Here is a 20,178-nt window from a genome sequence, read left to right as displayed (position 1 = left end):
CTCCTGCTGTAACGTCCTAAGAGCTGGCAAGGGCAGGGAGTGATCGCCGGTGCGAAAGGGCACGGACAATGAGCGGCTCATGCCAAATCTTGCAGCTTGGGGGTTCATGAATGAATCGAATCAACACCCGAAAAAGAGGGATTCCAGAGACTGTGCTGGTATGGGACGGTACAGTTGGGAATAACTTATAAGAATTAATTGGTACTACCTATACTAACAAGATGCATATACTTTTCGGTAGCCCGGATCGAAAGAACTCCACAGTTAAGCGTGCTTGACTTGGAGCAATTCTGGGATGGGTGACCTCCTGGGATGTTTTTCCGGGAAGTGTGCGAGTGAGGACAAAGCACACTGAAAAGTCTCGTGTTAGTGTGTGGGGACAGTTATTGATTCTTGCAAGTGGCCGGACGTTACAAGTGGTATCAGAGCAGGACCTCTCTTCCAGTACGGTGTGGTTCGAGGACGAACCAGGCAGAAATTGGTGAGCATGTAACATCCCAAGAGCTGGCAAGGGCAGGGAGTGATTGCCGGTGCGAAAGGGCACGGACAATGAGCGGCTCATGCCAAATCTTGCAGCTTGGGGGTTCATGAATGAATCAAATCAACACCCGAAAGAGAGGGATTCCAGAGACTGTGCTGGTATGGGACGGTACAGTTAGGAATGACTTATAAGAATTAATTGGCACTGCCTATACTAACAAGATGCATCTACTTTTCGGTAGCCCGGATCGGAAGAACTCCACAGTTAAGCGTACTTGACTTGGAGCAATTCTGGGATGGGTGACCTCTTGGGAAGTTTTCCCGGGAAGTGTGCGAGTGAGGACAAAGCACGCTGAAAAGTCTCGTGTTAGTGTGTGGGGATAGTCATTGATTCTTGCAAGTTGTCGGGCGTTACAAGTGGTATTAGAGTAGGGCCTCTCTTCCAGTACGGTGTGGTTCGAGGACGAACCAGGCGGAAGCTGGTGGGCATGTAACATCCCAAGAGCTGGCAAGGGCAGAGAGTGATCGCCGGTGCGAAAGAGCACGGACAATGAGCGGCTCATGCCAAATCTTGCACCTTGGGGGTTCATGAATGAATCGAATCAACACCCGAAAGAGAGGGATTCCAGAGACTGTGCTGGTATGGGACGGCACAGTTGGGAATAACTTATAAGAATTAATTGGTACTACCTATACTAACAAGATGCATCTACTTTTCGTTGCCCGGATCGAAAGAACTCCACAGTTAAGCGTGCTTGACTTGGAGCAATTCTGGGATGGGTGACCTCCTGGGAAGTTTTTCCGGGATGTGTGCGAGTGAGGACAAAGTACACTGAAAAGTTTCGTGTTAGTGTGTGGGGACAGTCATTGATTCTTGTAAGTGGCCGAGCGTTACACCTGCTTACTCTTATTGATAACCTCGCTACAAGCTTAGATAGGTTGTTTGGTAAGATCCCATTTATGGCTACTTGGTTGATCGATAATGGGGGCCTTTCATCATATGTCGGAAAACCCAGATTTGCTAACAAATGTTGAAACCATTGAGCCTTCATCTATGGGTTTGCCAAATGGAATGATACCTCGTGGAGCTCGATGTGGAACAATCCAACTAAACCATGATATGACCATTAGGATTGTGTTGGTTGGACAATTACTTCACAGCAATAAAAAAGAGATTATTTTTACTAATAATATGTGTGTCATGTAGGACCAGCCATGAAGATGTTGACTAGTGTGGGTAAGCAACAAGTTGGAGCGTATGTGTTTAAGTCAGTATACCATTTTGCATATGTTGTTCATCGTAAGGAGTCCTTAGAGATATGAAATTGTAAACTAGGCACCACTCCTTCAAGGTTCTTTCTTTCCTTCCCATTGTGGCTGATGTCGGGAGTAGGACACATGATGACTATGCATCTGATGCTTGCTAATGTGCTAAGTAGATAAGAAAAGTTTTTCCCCACAATATTCAACATAGTAAGAGGTGCTTTGATCTTGTACACATATGTGATGATGATAGTAGGGTTGTTTGGGTTTTACTCATGGCTGAGAAGAATGAAACATTTTCGTTCTTAAAAAGTTTCTTTCTATGGTGTACACACAATTTGGAACGACCATCAAAGTTTTACGTTTAGATATGACTTTATATGATGATCTGGTTATTTTCCAAGAATTTCATGTTTAGACACCCCATAACAAAATGGTCTGAATGTTGCACGTGCATTACGATTCCAAACTAATCTTCCCTTTGAATTTTGGGGAAGAGTGTGTTCTTGCTGATGTACACGCAATCAACTGGTCACTTTCTAATTTGATTCAGTGGAAGACCCCTTAAAGTTGTTCAAAATTATTCCAAAATTTTCTCATTTGTGCATGCTTGGTTGTCCATGGTATGAACATCTACGCCCTAAGCCACAAAACAATTTTGACTCACATTCATACAAGTGTATTTTTCTTGTTTACCCTTATGGACAAAAAGGATGGCAATTCTATGATGTTGAGACTTAAAGAAATACATTTGTCTCCCACGATGTTCGATTTCATGAAAATATTTTTCTATTTGTATCCTCTTGGTCTGCCTATGATGACCAGTGTCACATTTTTCCTATCATTTCCCTAGATTATGATATGCAAAGTAGTCCTTTATCCTTGACCAACAAACAACTGACTCCATGTTGCTATAGTCATCCATTTTTGGGCCATCTTCCCTAAATGATAGACTGAGAGCTAAGGTAAATTATGACACTTTTGCATCTCCAAGCAATCAATTAGGTGCAACATCACCTCTAGATGCTTCTAAACCACCCTCATCCTCTTTTGGACATGGTCATTGGGAGAGAAAGCCACCATCTTGTTTGAAAGATTGTAAATGTGACAATGCTACTAGATATACACCTACATTGCGCTCAATCATTCCAGATGCTCCCTAGGTACTTTATACCTTATTGACAATTATGCCTTTTATTCTAATTTTTCTATCCAGCACCAATATTTTTTTCTAGCTATTAACGATGAGGTAGAACAAAAGTCCTTTAAAGAAGCTATGGCAGACTTTTATTGGGGTGAGGCTATGCAAAGGAGTTCAATGTATTGGAAGACAATTAGACATGGATTCTCACCCATTTACCTCCTAGCAAACATATTGTACCTAGAAAATGGGTCTATAAAATAGTACAAGTTTGATGACACAATGGAGCGATTCAAAGCAAGACTTGTCATTACGGGTAACAATCGGGTTGGAGGGAAGATTGTAAGGAAATATTTGCATCAATGGCTAAAATGGTGAGTGTTCGCACATTTCTTAGGTTGCAATTGTTAAAGGGTGAGAATTGCATTAGATGGATGTTAACAATACTTTTCTCTATGGTTATCTCCACGAAGAAGTCTATATGAGAATCCTACGAGGATTTCTCTGGGTTCTTATAGTCAAATTTTTCGCTTAAAGAAATTCTTTTACGATTTGCATCAATCTTCGTGCAACTAGTTTGACAAGCTTTGTTCATCTCTTGAAAATTTTGGTTTTTGGCAATCCAAAGCCAAATTTATATTGCTTACTTTCCAAAAGGGCCACATTGTCCTTGCATTGTTTGTATATCTAGATGACATAGTGCTGGATGGGAATGACTCTGCTACTGGAAATCCTATCTCAATTCTTGCTTTAAAATAAATGATTTAATACTTTTAAAGTGCTTCTTGGGCATTAAGTTTCACATGGATCCTCAGATTTTTTTCTATGCCAAAGAATATATGCTTATGATATACTCTCAGTTAGGATTTATGTAACACCCTGTCTGCAGCTGATGTATTATCATACATTATGGTATTAAGCGTAGCATACTTAAATAATTAAGTGGAAGACTTTAATAAAAGTATCACTATTACACTAGGTAATAATGTGAATCAACTTTTTCCTTATGTATTGCTATGCATATTGTATCTTTCATATTATCATCAATTGTACAGTCCTATACCTGCACAATATTCTTACTTGATAACTCGGTAAACCATAATTAATGTTAACTTTCTACCCGAGCATGATAGACATATATCACCTTGGATAGAAACTCATGGAAGTCATCATGACTATAAATTAGACATATAGGAATGGTTCCAAATTCCATCACAAGTGCCTGATAGACAGTTAACTCAATCTTTACATAACTCATACTATCGAGTGGCATAAACCTAGAATCCGTCCATGGATTCATACATACAAATGGCTTCGTGCCAATACTTACATAAATTCATAATCTTAACATACCTCATTTGTACATAAGTTTACATAAGCCCTAATTGCATTACATTTAACCAATGCACACAAACTAGCACAAGAGATACATGGCCATCCTTACAGTTCCTCAGATTACATGCATAATGTAATCCTTAATCCTGTTACATCATTTGAATATTACCATTACATGATTGAATGCTCAAATCAAAAGACTAACATATCATAAATACAAGCCTTAGTTTTCCAAAAAATAAAAATAAATACAAGCCTTAATCGAAGTATACAAGTTTCTTTCCAAAATGCATACACGACTACACATCATATATATATATATATATATATATATATATATATATATATCACATCTCCAGCATATGAGCCACATTCTCTATACAGGCTTCTTGCCCTGTGAGGTCCTACCTTCCTCAGCTGAAGTACCTGAAATATGATCCCCAAGGGGTGAGATGGCATCTAAATAAATTCAGGGTTCTTGGAAGATCCCTCCACCCATGAGTTCATTTCTTGCATGAAAGGTTAGATAACATAGCATAATAACCTCATATTCAAATTCTGAATCCTCCAAGGGTTATCCCAAAGGATAAATCTCCCCAAAAGAAACCTCACATATAACCAGTCCAAGGGTTGTCCCAAAGGATAAATTTCCCAAGAAAATACACTTCTAAGGGTTGTCCCAATGGATAAATTCCCCAAAAAAGTTCATGTATAAGTTAATTGGCCAAGAACTGTTCAGTCATTCAATCATCACATAACATCCATTCAATCATCATATAACATCTATATAATATTCTTATTTGAATGCAACTATGCTATCTATCTAACATCCATTCAATCATCCAAGTATAACCATTATTCCCAAAGGAGAATGTCATAACAATAAAGGGGATAAGCCCCAAGATCCAAGAGTTTGCCTCTTGTAGTTTCTTCCTTTACAAGCTTTCTTCGAGCTTCTAGCAACCTATTCAACACTTGGCAATTTCACCAATCCAACCTTATTTAAGGCAAAAGCCAAGCAAACAATTTACACAACATAATCTTCAATATGTCAAAGCCTCCCAATTTCTATCAAAACTTTAGGTTTAGTAACTTATCCTAACACTTGATATTTCAAGCATCTGGGCTTCAACCTCAAAATACCTATTCAAAGAATACAAATCCATTCATCAACATATATAACATACAATCCATTAAGCCAATGCTTGAATATGCTTAAAAGTATGGTATTCAAATGCTCACCCTTTCCTTGGAATTCAAGAAACAAGGTCTAGTTCCATAGGTTGATCCAATATTTAATCTTTCACTTGGATATCACAAGGTTCACCACTATATCATTAACCAAGCAACAATCATCATTAAATTTCAATCAAGGCTTAAAACATAAAACACCCTTACTTTATTCTTAAACCATAATTGAAACAATGGTTCAAATGGTTGTTTCATTACTTGCCCTCAATTAAATACCATTCCTTGTCAATTCAAGCCCATTTCAAGTGTTAAAATACCAACATCCAACACTTTATTCATGCATCATATTTTTGAAAATGGTCTTATGTTACTTCAATTATTTTTTTCCCTTACAAATAATTTCTCATCACATTTTTCATAACAATTCAAGCCCATTTCAAGTCAAGACCATTTAAAACTATTCTTAAAGAATGATCACATTACGTAATTAATCATGAACACTAATAAAAGTAAGGCTTTCTTTCCTTGTAATTACTTAGAATGATACTAGAAATAGATTTCTAGTTTCACACAAGATCAAGCAAGCTTCTAATGTCCAAATTCAAGAATTGCGAAATTCATGCCCAAGTGGATTCATTAACATTCAAGGCTTTGCAATGACCAACACTTGGTGGTTTCATCACTAAACCAATCAAGGAATATAAATCAACATCAAAATCACAACCAACCATCCTGATCATCAACATTCAAAATCCTTCAAAACCTGGCATCATGAACTTCAAGAATCAATGGTGTAAGTTTAGTTTTTTTACCATGAAAGTCCACAAAAATCAAAATCACTCAAGGATCATATTTCCAAGCTTCAAGGCTTCAAAAGCTCATTCTAGCTCCATGAACACATAATTGGTCGAACATGAAGAATGAAGGAATCTCCTCACACAAGGCTTTTCTAGGGAAACAAATGGTTGGATTTTTGTTCTTAGGCTAAAATCTATAACTTTTATGAAATTAATCATGGTTGGTCGGCCATGGTGCTGATTTGAAGGGTCATTCACGATGGAAGAAGAAAGCCACAAAATATCTTAAGTTTGGTCATAAAACTAATAAGACTTTGCCTAAGCTTTCAATATTTCCTAAATGGTCCTTAGAATTTCATTAAATCATAACTTTTTAACCTAGAAAATTAATTAACCATTAATAGCATCATTTTCATCCCACACAATTTTTTGAACTTTCACATTATGACATCATAATTAAGTTTAGAGCAACTTTTGCATATTTTCATTTTGGTCCCTAAACTTTCCATAATTACATTTTGGTCCCTAGTGAATTTTTAGTCTTATTAACCTCCTTAATCCGTTAATTAACTTCACATTGATCCAAATCATAAGTTTGTTATGGCTAAGGGGTCAATATATTTTGACCATGCTCACTACTTTTGCATTATTGGAAGACTAGTATATCTCACAATCACCCGCCATAATTAAATTATTCAGTTCACATATTATCACAATTCGTGCAACACCCTAAAGTGAAGCATTAAGAAGTAGTAATTCAATTTTTGTGTTATCTTAAAACCAATCATAGAAAAGGTCTCTTCGTATGTAAGGATTGTGATCTCAAACTTTGTGCTTATTGTAATTCAGATCGGGTTGCTTGCCCTCTAACCCATATGTACTTATTGGTTATTTCATACCACTTTATTTAAACTTTCACTCCCTAGCTTATTTGGTTAAAATCATTATTGGCTTCACTTGGTGTCAACCATGCATCGCCGCTTTTATGTGATAACCAAGCCGCATTATGTAATACCCTGTGTGCACCTGGTGTATTAACCTAATTATGGTATTACGTGCACTTGTATTAGTTCTTAATTAGTTAGTTAATTCTAAGACAACTCCTTAAGTTACAATTTTGTAAAGTAAATGACATTTATGGTGAAAAAATGGATAAACTTTTTCCTTTTTAAGAACTAAGTTCATTCTGTGCTCATTAATGTCTAACTTATAAGTTACAAAGCTTAACTTAGGTAGGAAAGTCTTATACGAGCTTACAACCTCATATCAAGTGGCCCACACAAGATTGGAGATGTAAAAGATGGAACATCATAATTGGTCCAGCGCGTTGTAAAACGCGGAATAGGTATTTCTTCACTGACTTAGCGCATTAAAACACGTATCCCAGGGCATTGTAGCACACTATCTATACATTAACACACTCAAACAAAAACTTTGGGGTTTTCTGCTATAGTGTGTTATAGTGCCCAAAGAGTGCGCTTTAACGCGCTAATCCAATAACTAATTAAGGTCTTCTTTTTAGTGCCCTAGTCCCCATTCTTGAGCATTAACACAACTCCTACCACTTAATTGATCATATCACAAACTATATAGATGAAACCAATCACTACACATTGATTTCCAGAGGGATTTATCCATGGGTTCATCATATAATGTCTACGTATAAAAATACATTTCCTTGGTTTCAAGCCATTAGCAAAACACATAATTAAGGTTCTAAGTAGATTACATCCAAATATGCATCATTCTTGCATTCAACACTTCACATTCATCAATAACAAGCTTGCATTACAAGTCATCAATAACATCTTCAACCCTTTCCCCAAAGAATGGTTTTACAAATAACTATACTCCAAAGTATTTACAAGTAAAACCCAAAAATGTCATATTAATATCAAGCTACACAATTAGCCTTAATGACTAAGCATGCTTTTTCCCTCGGGTTGAGTCAGTCCCTCCTCTTTGAGAACCTGAAACATATCCCTATATCGGGTGAAAGACGAATATCAGTAAACTAAAGACCTTTGGAGATCACTCCGCCTTCAAGTTTACTTACCTGCATGAAAGGGTAGAACAACATGGTATAATATAACATCATATAGTCAGTGATACAATCTAGAGTTGATCAATCCGGGCACCCGATATACTAGGATAACTTGAAAAGCCGTCACTCAAACAAATGTCCCATATAAGACTTCCAAGACTTTGATATCTTAGGATAATTCCCTAAAGTAAAGCCCATGCCATATTCTTTTGGCCAATGAACCTAACAAGCATGAATGCCCTCCGTGTACCTAGTACACTAAGATCACTCAAATGAGTCATACTACAAACGAGCGTCCTTATGAAACTCCTAAGAGTGAAATCTCTTCAAATACATCCCTCAAGGGGTAGTTCATACTATATTCTTTTAGCCAATGATCAACTAATGATTCCATGGCTATACGCTTAAGCACATCATATCATATATCAAATTGCACATTAGTCCGTACACTAATTATGCAATCTAGCCTCTGGTGCTTGTTTATTGGTCCACACACCAACAAACAACGATTCTCTGTATGAATGCACATTACACCATATTCTAACAATCTAATCAATCATCTAAAATAATAGTCGTTACCCCAAAAGGGTATGGTTGAATATTAAGTGGGACTAATCTCAAGATCCAAAAATTTACCTTTCTTAAGCTTGATTCTAAAGTTCCTCCTTTGTTCCAACCAAAACGACAATTATACAATGTCGACAAACAACACCTAAAATATGCCATCAACAACATATTTCAAATATGAATTCTTCAAGTTCATGGCTTAATTCATCAATATACAAGGAATGAGTACTTGCCCGCAATTCTTCAAAACCCAAGATTGAAATCCTAGTCCAATGTGGGTTCCAACTCAAAATCACCTCTAGAATCAACATTCCTACATCAAATATATACAAAACAACCATCAATTACAACACTTAACCCATATATTAAAAATCTCCAAATTCCATGAACCCTAAATTATAAAATCCTTAAGGAAATCCAAGTGAGCCATATATTATTACCTCTCAAGCTTTAAACAAGAAGAAATTAGGATTTCTAAGCTTCGAAAGTGAGATAGTCACCTCCTTGCTCCAATCCTAAGTGGCACTCCAAATAGGTTCAAGGGGAGGGAAGTTTTCTCTTTGGCTCCTAGAGCATATGTGGGTTTTCCAAGATGACTATGAGTGTGGAATATGGTGATGGTAGTGGGTCAACTTGGCTCGGTGGTTTAGGGAGAAGAAACAAGAAGAGGTCTTTTCTTCTTGAAGAGAAGGAACCATGAGAATGAAGAGGGAGGGGGAGATCCACGAGAAGCTAAGAGGAAAAGTGGAAAAAGTGAATGGAGATAGAGAATTGGCCTTTTTGCTTTTAGAAATATCTCATTTAGGAAAAAACCCATTTATCTTTTTCACTTATCATAATAGCCACCCACTCATTCAACTCCCTTAACTTATGATTCTTGGTTAGACAAGTTTAGTTGAAATGTAATACATATAATTAATATTTAGGGTCTTGGTAAATTTTGCATAATTATAATTTTACCCCAAACTTTTAATAATTGCATTTTTACCCCGAAAAATGATTTAGTTCAAAATGAGATTTTTTTAATCTAATTTTAGCCCCTTAATTACATCTTAATTCCCAATTACCTAAATTAATTATTTGGATTATTATCAATGATCATTTTGTTCGTGAAAGCTAATTAATGCCGGCCATTGCAATTTGCTAATCAAATCCTAATATAAGCTAATTAATGTCAACCATTATGATTTGCGAAACAAATCCTAACGGATGCTAAATAATGACAATTAATCTTAACCGTTATGGTTTGCTAAACAAATCTTGATATCCTAACAAGATAAAGAAAAAAGAGAATATATGATTTATATTAATAAAAAAATAATGATAAATTTGATTTAAAGACAAATAATCTAGTAAATATATTTAAAAATTTGATTTTTAAAGCGAAAAATGAGTAAAAATTAAGCATAGTACGAATAAATTGGTAAAGGTTTTAATAATTGAGAAATAGTGTTAGTAGGTTAATATAAGTCCCAATAATGATAAAATTTAACTATTCAGCACCATTGGGGTTGGACTGTCTTTAATATCTCAAACAAAAGTTATTTTGAATTTAAATAATGTGAAAATTTCTCAAATAATCCTCTTTATTATATTATTTTTATATTCTTTCAATGCATTAAATATATTTTTATTTAATACTTTTTATTAATATTAAGAAAATTAAAAAAGTACTTTAAGAGAATACAACAAAGCTCTTGTTTTATTTCTTGTAATATGAGTGTGAAATTTACATAGAAAACAACAATAACAGTCGTGAGCAGATTTGTAAGAAAAATGGAATTGTTGTTCTCAGATTTTTTGAACGAAAGGTTCGGTCAGCTTGAGTAACTGCGATGACCAGGGATAAAGAAAAAATTAGGAAGAAAAACTTGCGTGGACATATTTTAAATTAATTGATTTACAGATATGAATTCAAAACTGCGAGAGCAATGCCATTTTGTTCGTCAAATTCATAATATCAATTAATTCTCAAACTTGGTCTTACCCGTTATTTTGTATATGTTTATTGTGCCTATTTAGGTGTTGACTTTGCATAATCACAAAAGGGCCAAAGACCATGTACAAGTTGCGCACGCGGTCTCCACACACTGTTGTTCCAAATTAATTTCAACCATATTTTGTTTTGTTTTAAGAAAACGTTTGATTTTGGTAGCATGCCCGCAATTAATGGAATTGAATTTATAGACAACTTTTTCTCTAGTCATCATTATATATACTAAGGGAATATATACTAAGGGAATAAATATCATTGGAAAGTTTGATGATGTATCACTCCCTCCTTCAATTTCACCAATGTGTTCACACTTGAGAAAATTTGAAAACTTTCTTCTTTTGGATTTTTTTTAATCGAAAATTAATATTAAATAAATAATAATAAAATAAATCAAAATTTGAAAGTAAGGAATTAGTGGGAGACATCTAATTAATGCCCCACTATCATTTCTACATTGGAAGTGTAAGGTTCTTAATTGAAAATTACTAGAAAATGAAAAGTCTATTAATGATATTGAAAATTATCCTACCTAAACAAAGTTTTTCAGTTCCTCTCATCTCTCAATTATTCTTATAAATACCAAATTTCAAAATGGTATCTTTATTTTTCTCTCACAACGCCTTTCTCAGCTCTGATTCTTCACCCAAACCCATCCTTTCCTCTCATCCACTCTCATTCTATTTTTCATTTTCTTGAACATTAGTCACGGACTCGATTACCTCTTTCCAGTCAAAAAGGAAGCAAGACAGAATCTTCAGCGAAGAAGATCCACTCTCATTCTTAATATTGTGAAAGGTTCCATCTCAATACTTTCTGATGCTGGTCTAGGAATAGCCATGTTCAGTCTAGGTACTTCTCTCGAGCCTTATAATTTTTTAATTTTTTTTTCCTTCCTTTCATTTTAATTTTGCCATTGTCCTAAAAAAATGTATGTTAATTATTATGGGAACCATTTATAATAAAATGCTTTCTTAAACAGGTCTGTTCATGGAATTACAACCCAAGATCATTGCCTGTGGAAAATCTGTGGCAGCATTTTCTATGGCTGTTAGGTTCTTGACAGGTCCAGCTGTAATTGCAGCAACCTCAATAGGCACCGGTATGCGTGGAGTTCTTTTACATGTTGCAATTGTTCAGGTGAAATATATATGAAACCCACTTTGTCATTTAATCAAAGTCAAATGTTGTTGTTCTTAGTTATTTATGATAATAAGTTTAATTTTTGCAGGCTGCCCTTCCCCAGTGTATCGTTCCTTTGTGTTTGCCAAAGAATACAATCTCCATGCAGATATACTCAGTACTGCATAAGTGTCTTTTGTAAATCTATTTTTAATAAAATGCAATAGATGCAAGTGATTGTGTGGACTTGTGGCATATAAAATAAATTCTAAAAGAGACTTCACAAATTGTGCAGGGTTATATTTGGAATGCTGGTTGCATTGCCCATAACAATACTCTACTATGTGCTACTTGGAGTCTAATCTATCTTGGGAAGCAAAAGAAATAGAAAAGAAGTATGATGCTGTCACTGTACGTAAATCCAAGTCAAGCTCAAGATATTGGGTTTAGAGAAGGAAAGAGAAATTATATATAGTATATTAGATTTGTTAAAAGTTTCCAGCTCACTCTTCATTCTCTCTATTTGTTAATGGAAAAATCTTTTAGTTAGGTAGGAAAGCAAGAGATTACAACCTATGAGGCGCGAGAGAGTCTTCACATATCAATATTTGTATTATATCATTATATATACTAAGGGAATAAATAACATTGGAAAGTTTGATGATGTGTGACTCCCTCCTTCAATTTCACCAATGTGTTCTCACTTGAGAAATGTTTGAAAAGTTTCTTTTTTTGGTAATTTTTTTTAATCAAAAATTAATATTAAATAAATAAAAAAAAAAAAATACATATTCAAAATTAAGGAATTAGTGAGAGACATCTAATTAATGCCCCACTATCATTTCTACATTGGAATTGTAAGGTTCTTAATTCAAAATTATTGGAAAATGAAAAGTCTATTAATGATATTGAAAATTATCCTACCTAAACAAAACTTTTTAATTCCTCCCATCTCTCAATTATTCTTATAAATACCAAATTCCAAAATGGCATCCTCATAAAGATGAATAAAAATGAGTTGCCAATTCGATGAATAAAAATGAGAAATCGTTAATCCTAAGATGAATGAGATATGAATGGAATCCTCATAAAGATGGGAATGTTCATAATGATAAGATGGAAAACGAAAAATAATTATACAAGATATAGAATTTAAAATCACAGATGAATGAAAGATATTTTATTTTAATTTGAAATTTAAAATATTTAAACTAAATAGTTAGTGCGAAAAGAGTTTAGTATTAATTAGTGATAAACAAGTGTATTAATATCCTACTTATTTTTTAAAATTCAAAATTTGAAGTTGATATAGGTGGGAAAAATGGTTTAACATCTTTTAGCAGGAGACAACTGTATTAAATTTCCATCTATTATCATCATAAAAAAAAAATCCATCTATTATATACTTAAAAGGAGAATAAAAAAAACTGATGTGTCAAGCTCTCATGCAGTTTCAGCTTTGTGTTCACACTTGAATGTCAATTTAAAAAAAATTACATAATAAGATTTTAATTATCAAAATTTGAAATTAAGAAATTAGTGGGAGACATCTAATTAATGACACACTATCATTTTTACATTGGAACCTGTAAGGTTTTTAATTGTTGTATTGGAAGATGGAAGGTTCTTTATTAATGTTATTTGAAAATGGAAAACTCATCGTTTGATATTTGCTTATAATCTTCAAATCATTCAGACGCTTAATCTTCTACCTCCTGTGTGTTCTCACTTGCTTGCCAATTTTGAAAATAAATAAATAACAAAAAATTAAGTTTTAAGTAAATTAAATTTCAAAATTAAAGTGTTAGTGGAAGACATCAAATTAATGTACTACTATCATTTCTATATTGGAATTGTAAGATTTTTAATTATTCTATTAGAAGGTGGAAGGTGCATTACCAATGTTACTTGAAAATGAAAAATCCATCATTTCATGGAGAATATACACAACCTTCTATGCATGTCTACCACTACTTTAAGTATGGAAAATTGTTAAATCTATTAATAATATTTGTTATTATGTCTATTGGGTGGGAAAATATTTAATATTTCAAAATTCAAACTTTTTAAATTAGAATTTTTAACTTGATAGGTGGAAAAAGAATTCCGCATTAATGTTTCTGTAGTGGAAAAAAAAATATATAATAAAATTAAATTTAATATGATAAATTATAGATTAAACAAAAAGTTATTTAAAATTTATAAAAAAATATGTATAGTTGATAAAAAATAATTTAAATTTGAAATTTAAATAAAGAAAATTAGAAATGACATATTTATACCTTAAATAAATTAAAATTTTAACATTAAAAAGTAGGGAAATTCAATTCTTATGTTACAGGAATCAAAAATTATTTTCCTGCTAACTCATAGAGAAGCGTGCCATACTTTTTATGTTTTTTTTCCATCAAAAATCAATGGGTCCCACGAAGAAGTGTGTTTGCAGGAATATGAAATTTTATGATGCAACAAGAGAGACTGAATCCCCTAAAAAGTAATACAAAAATAGAATTAAAACATTTCCACACAAATATTTTTTTAACATAAACGTTTTAAACATATATGTATAACCAATATTAAAAAATTTAAAAATTATAAATTAAAAGAGAAAAAAAATTAAATTTTTCAAAAATATGTCTAATTAATAAAAAAATATTCGATTATATTAAAAATAATTCAATTCAATTCACCAAACATTTGATTTAGTAGAATACTTTTTGTATCAACTCATATTTGTTCATTATAAATGTGTTACAAATATAAAAAAATATGCACAATGAAATATAAAAGAATTTAAATAAAAATAAAAAATGACATTTATAATTAAGTAAAAAATGATAATAAAATTTAATCACTATAAAAATATGACTTTTAATTTAATATATAAGAAAGAAATTAAACTTTCATTCTTTTGATGTAAGAGTAAAAAAAAATACAATTTCCTATGTCGTAAATGAAAACTAGAAATTATTAATTGAAGAATGTGCACATCCTTCTATGCATGTTTTCCACTACTTTGTGCATGGAAAATTATTAAATCTATTAATAATATTAATTATTATGTCTATTGGGTGGAAAAATTATTTAATATTTAAAATTCAAAGTTTTATATTTTGAATTTTGAACTTGATAAGTGAAAAAAGAGTTCAGCATTTAATGTTTATGTAATGGGAAAAAGAGATATATATATATATATATATAAGCAATTTTAATTTTAATATAAAATTATAGATTAAACAAAAAATATATTTAAAATTATATAATATATGTATAGTTGATAAAAAATAATTTAAAATTTAAATTTAAATAAAAAAAGAAATGACGTATTTATACTTTAAAAGAAAATTTATTAAAATTTTAACTTAAAAACGTAATACAAAAAGAGAAAAAAAGTTCGTACAAGTATTTTTTTAAAAAAATATTGTAATAAATGAAAGTTCATCTCTGAGATAAAATTTAAAAACCTAGACGCAACTATAAGAACTTTTTTGTGGATAAATATAAAAATCTATTGCATGCTGATAGTTAGATGTGGCAAACTGGGCTCGACCCGGATGGCCGACCTACCAACACATTTTTATAATTAAATTAAAATTTCATCCTTCTTCCTTTATAATCAAATTCTTAAATCTAATTTTAATTTTTGTAAATACAAATTTGTATAATTCATAATACTAATGACACAAATCCTTGCAAAAAATAATTATTTACATAAAATGCTGATAGTTAAAGGTTGTAAACTGGGCTTGGCCCAGAGGGCTTGCCCGCCCAGTCCGCCAACATGCTTTTATAATTAATTTAAAATTTCACTATTCTTCTGTTATAATTAAATTCCTAATTCAGATTTCAATTTTTGTAAATACAAATTTATACAATTCCAAATACTAATGATGCAAATCATTGCAAAAAAAAATTATTTATTATTATTTTATAAATATAGTTGTAATAAATGAAAGTTCATCTCTGAGATAAAATATAAAAACTTAGACGCAACTATAAAAGCCTTTTTGTGTGGATAAATATAAAAACATATTAAATGCTAATAGTTAGAGGGACCAACACGTTTTTATAATTAAATTAAAATTTTATCATTCTTTTATATAATGATATAAAACGTTGATAATTAGAGGTGGCAAAATGGGCTCGGCCCGGAGGGCCGGCCTACCCCGCCCGCGAACATATTTCCCCCGCTTATATCTACTATCTAACAAACCTGTCTTTGTATGGTTAAGATAATTAGATTTATTGCTGTAAATATTTCAGAAATAAACATTTAAATAAAATGAACAATCATATTGTGATAAATAAAAGTTCATCTAAACAAAATGAGCAATCAGCACAATATTTAATTTTTTTCTTCATGTATATTAATTGATTTTATTTTGTAGCAAATTTTGTGTACAGTTGAATCAATAAGACGGGATTATATTGAAAAATAATGCAAAGTAGAAGGTTCATTGGTAGTTATATTTGAAGACTAAATTATTGAGTAAATAACTATATTTGATTTGAATAATAATCAATGCCTCTGAATTGCAAAATTTTGTTTGTGGTTGATATTTACAAAGTTCTGTGTGAATATTGTAACCTTTTAAAGTTCAAAAATAGTAAAACAATTTTTTTTTATTTCAGATAATTCTCAAATAATAGGTTTTATTTTTTATTTTTTGTTCCTTTATGTTTATACCTCTACCATAATACCATTCAGAGCTTGATAGCAAGATGAAAATGTTAGATTTACCGGTGCGATGATTAACCAACGACGACGGCAACAATTTTGTTCTTTTTTCCCTGGACATCGCACGGGTAATTTACTAGTTTATATAAATTTGAGGACTTAACTCGGGGTTTTTCTTCCATGCGTCAGTCAAATAGTGATGTACGAATGCGTTAATCATAATAATTTTGATGAATTTATAGAAAAAAAGTTACAAATATTCTAAAGTGAGAAATGTTATATTTATAACCTTTTTTCGCTTATAACTTCTTACCATCAATTTTTTTTATAGCCACTTACCATCAAATTATAATTATTAATTTACGTCAATCTAATGGTTATAATTTATTGATAATTAATAAATATGATTTAATAAATTAAATTTTTAGTTTGAAAAAAATCAACTATTAAATTTTAATTGTAAGAGGTTACAAGCAAAAAGAAATATAAATATAATCTTCCTCTTACAAAGTTAAAAGGTTATAACTTTTTTATAATATGTATCCAAAAAAAAGTACAATATCAATTTCAGAATATGTTATTTTTTATAACTTTTTAAAAGTTATAACTTTATTAAAATCTAGAGAGTTAAACTTTATTTACGTTTCTGAAAATATATCCTTTACTAACTTAGTATCTAAAAAATATTTTTATCAATTTAATTTTTAGAAATTATTTTTTTATTCTTTTATATATTAAAATTTAAAGTTGTTAATTTAAAAACTTAATGTCAAAAGATGACATATTAAATTTAGTTCATTAAAATAAGCTATTTTTTTTAGTTATACATATCATATGGATTTGTGTGTATAGTATTTTTTTTTAAAATATTTACATATTTTTGAATGCATTTTGGAAAAAAAAAACATCTTATTGACTTAATTAGGCGAGTTATACATATTATGCTATCTTTTTTTTTTGAAAAATGAATTTTAAAGTTGATAATATTAAATTTAAAATAATCAATCTTTAAGCCATTAGAATTGACCAAATGGCGAGAGATTTGGATAGTTTGTTTGATGTTATAAGTTTAAACCTCGTCTTTAGTGCTAGGGGTGTTAACAGGTCGAGCCGAGCCGAACTTTGGTCTTAAAAGGCTAAGCCTGTGTTTAAATGTGTCAGCCTGACCTAGCTTGTTACCTGTTATGAATATAATTATCGGCATGTAGCCTGTCTTATTTATAAAAAATAAAAGTCTGATTTAGCCTGTTAGCGTGTTTAAAAAAAATAAGACAATATAAATTTATTCAAACAAAATATATGATTAACAATACTAATAATTTCACAAAAATTCATAAATTCAATGTATATCCAAAAAGCAAAATATATAACAAAAACATTCAAAAAAATTGTTTAACCAATAAAATGAGGTGAAATGGGTTGAGGAGAGAGAGAAAGTTATTATGAATAGTAAAAAAAATATAAAATAAAAAAGTGTTAGTATACTAGGCTAGCCTGAAAGGCTTTGAGGCCGAGCTTTTGAATTAGAGCCTGAGTCCTTTTTATTAAACGAGCTTTTATACAAGTTCAAGCCTGATTCCAACAATCAATTTTAAACATGTAAGCCCAAGTTTTCACGAGCCGAGCCTAAGGCCCCTGAAAGGTTCCTGATTCGTTTAGCACCCCTACTCAGTGCCACCATTATATTCAAAAAAATAAATAATAATCAATAAAAAAAAATTAAAAATTTCATGTTTTAAAGACTAAATTAACAAAAATATTTATATGAAAATGAAAATAAAATTTAGCTCAATAATCCCTTTAACTCAATAGTCACTAAAGTTTTAGTTATACAAAGCGAAATTAAATAATAACACAAATTTCTCACAAATTAGACATGGAAACTATAAGCAAAAATGTTACCTGTTCAAAAAATATATATACAATAACAGAGGGGAAAAAAAGAAAAAAGAAAAATGAACAGAAGATATTTGTGTAAATAAAATCACAGATTTTTTGAATGGTGTGTTTTTTCCTTTCAAAACGCCTATTAGGTTTATGGTGTGTATGCTAACCATTCTGTTTCCTGACACTATTTCTGAAATGAAATAATTATTTTCTATTTCTGTGCCTTGAAACAGTTTTTGAGAAAAAAATGTGTTTGATAACATGTTATATTTTTATTCCGAAAATGAGAATTGTGTTTGATAACACAACAAATAGTATAATAAAAAATAACTCCTGTTAAGCATAATTTTTTTTCGGATCATCACTTTGCTTTTCATATGGTGTGGTGGTGGTGGCGGCAGCGGTGACATGATTGTGGTAATGGTGGCGGTAGTGGTGGTGGCGGCGTGATGATGGTAATGATGGTGGTGGTGACTGTGTAAGAATCCACACCGTTAATTAAGGAAAATTATTAATTAAATGTGTGAAATAAGGAAATAATTCCATAATTGACTTTAATAATTATGATAAGGCTTAAATAAATATAGAAAGTGATTAAAAATGCTGAAAGTCACTCTTCGGACGAAAAATGCAGATACCGGTTATGCTGCTCGGTATAATTGCGTACCGATGAAGTATCCCGGAAAATTATAATAAGTGTATGAATATTTCTAGAATATTATATAGGACTTGTAAAACAAATTTCAGGCTAAAATAAGGAGAACTGGTGCCAGAACTGATACTGGCTATGGAAAAGCGCGTACCGAAAAGGTGCTGCGAAAAATAAAATAAAAAAATGATAAATCTTAGAAAAATGAGTAGGTTCAGAATCCTAAGTTTGGGATTAAAATGCTAAGCGTAGCTATTAGCGCTAATGCAGTGCGTTTAAAATTTAAGTGGCCTATATAAGACCTTGGCACATGATCCTAGGTCTATTTTGGTGCCTCCTTCGTAGGAATTTTATGAGTTTGAGCTCTCCTTGCTGCCTTCCTCTTCCTTGCTTAGGAACTCACCAAAGAAACTACCTTTCTTCCATTTCTCTTCACCTAAACACCTTGGGTGTGTGTGAACAATCATTGTGGGTGAGAAAGTGGCTTCTTTTCTGAGTGTGGCTGCTGTCTTGTGAGGGTGAGTGTGCTGCCTTCTGGTTTTGGTGAGGGGGGAGCCATTATCTTGGTTGTTGTAGCTCCAAGAAGCTACCTTTGTGAAGAAAGGACCCATCTTTGTGTGCCATTTTCGTGCATCTTGTGAAGTCAGACTTGAGGAGCTGTTGGTGAGCTCCAAGAGCACCTTCTTGCTCTGTTTTGAGCTTGGGTAAGTGTCACCAACCTTGAACATGAGTTCTTTTTGTTAAAGATGGAACCTTGATGCATGTAATGAACTAAAGATCATAACTTAAGGTTGGGTAAGGTTAAACACACCTAGAAATGCATGTTTAAGCTTCTGTAATCGGTAAAAGTCGAACCTTTGGATTGATATCTCGCGAAATGCAGAATCTGAGTTCTGCCACGAAATATCCGGATATGGGGTTCTGAATATCCGGATATTGATATTTGGATATTTCAAGACAAATATCCGGATATGCCCCTGACAAATATCCGGATATTCTGGGTTTTCGAGGACAGTGAGGGTACTGTTCAT

The 20,178-nt window shown here is 32.1% G+C and overlaps 1 pseudogene; it reads left to right on the top strand.

Moving 5' to 3' along the window:
- The first annotated feature begins 1,462 nt into the window (after positions 1 to 1,462).
- On the top strand, positions 1,463 to 12,295 carry LOC133300120 (auxin efflux carrier component 2-like; annotated as a pseudogene).
- Positions 12,296 to 20,178: the final 7,883 nt, after the last annotated feature.

Source organism: Gastrolobium bilobum, unplaced genomic scaffold (assembly GCF_033153095.1).
Source record: "Gastrolobium bilobum isolate Gb01-03AN ecotype WA unplaced genomic scaffold, APGP_CSIRO_Gbil_v1 utg14161, whole genome shotgun sequence".
NCBI lineage: Eukaryota > Viridiplantae > Streptophyta > Magnoliopsida > Fabales > Fabaceae > Gastrolobium > Gastrolobium bilobum.
The sequence above is the reverse complement of the archived record's forward strand: the minus strand, read 5'-3'. Positions and strand labels throughout refer to the sequence as shown.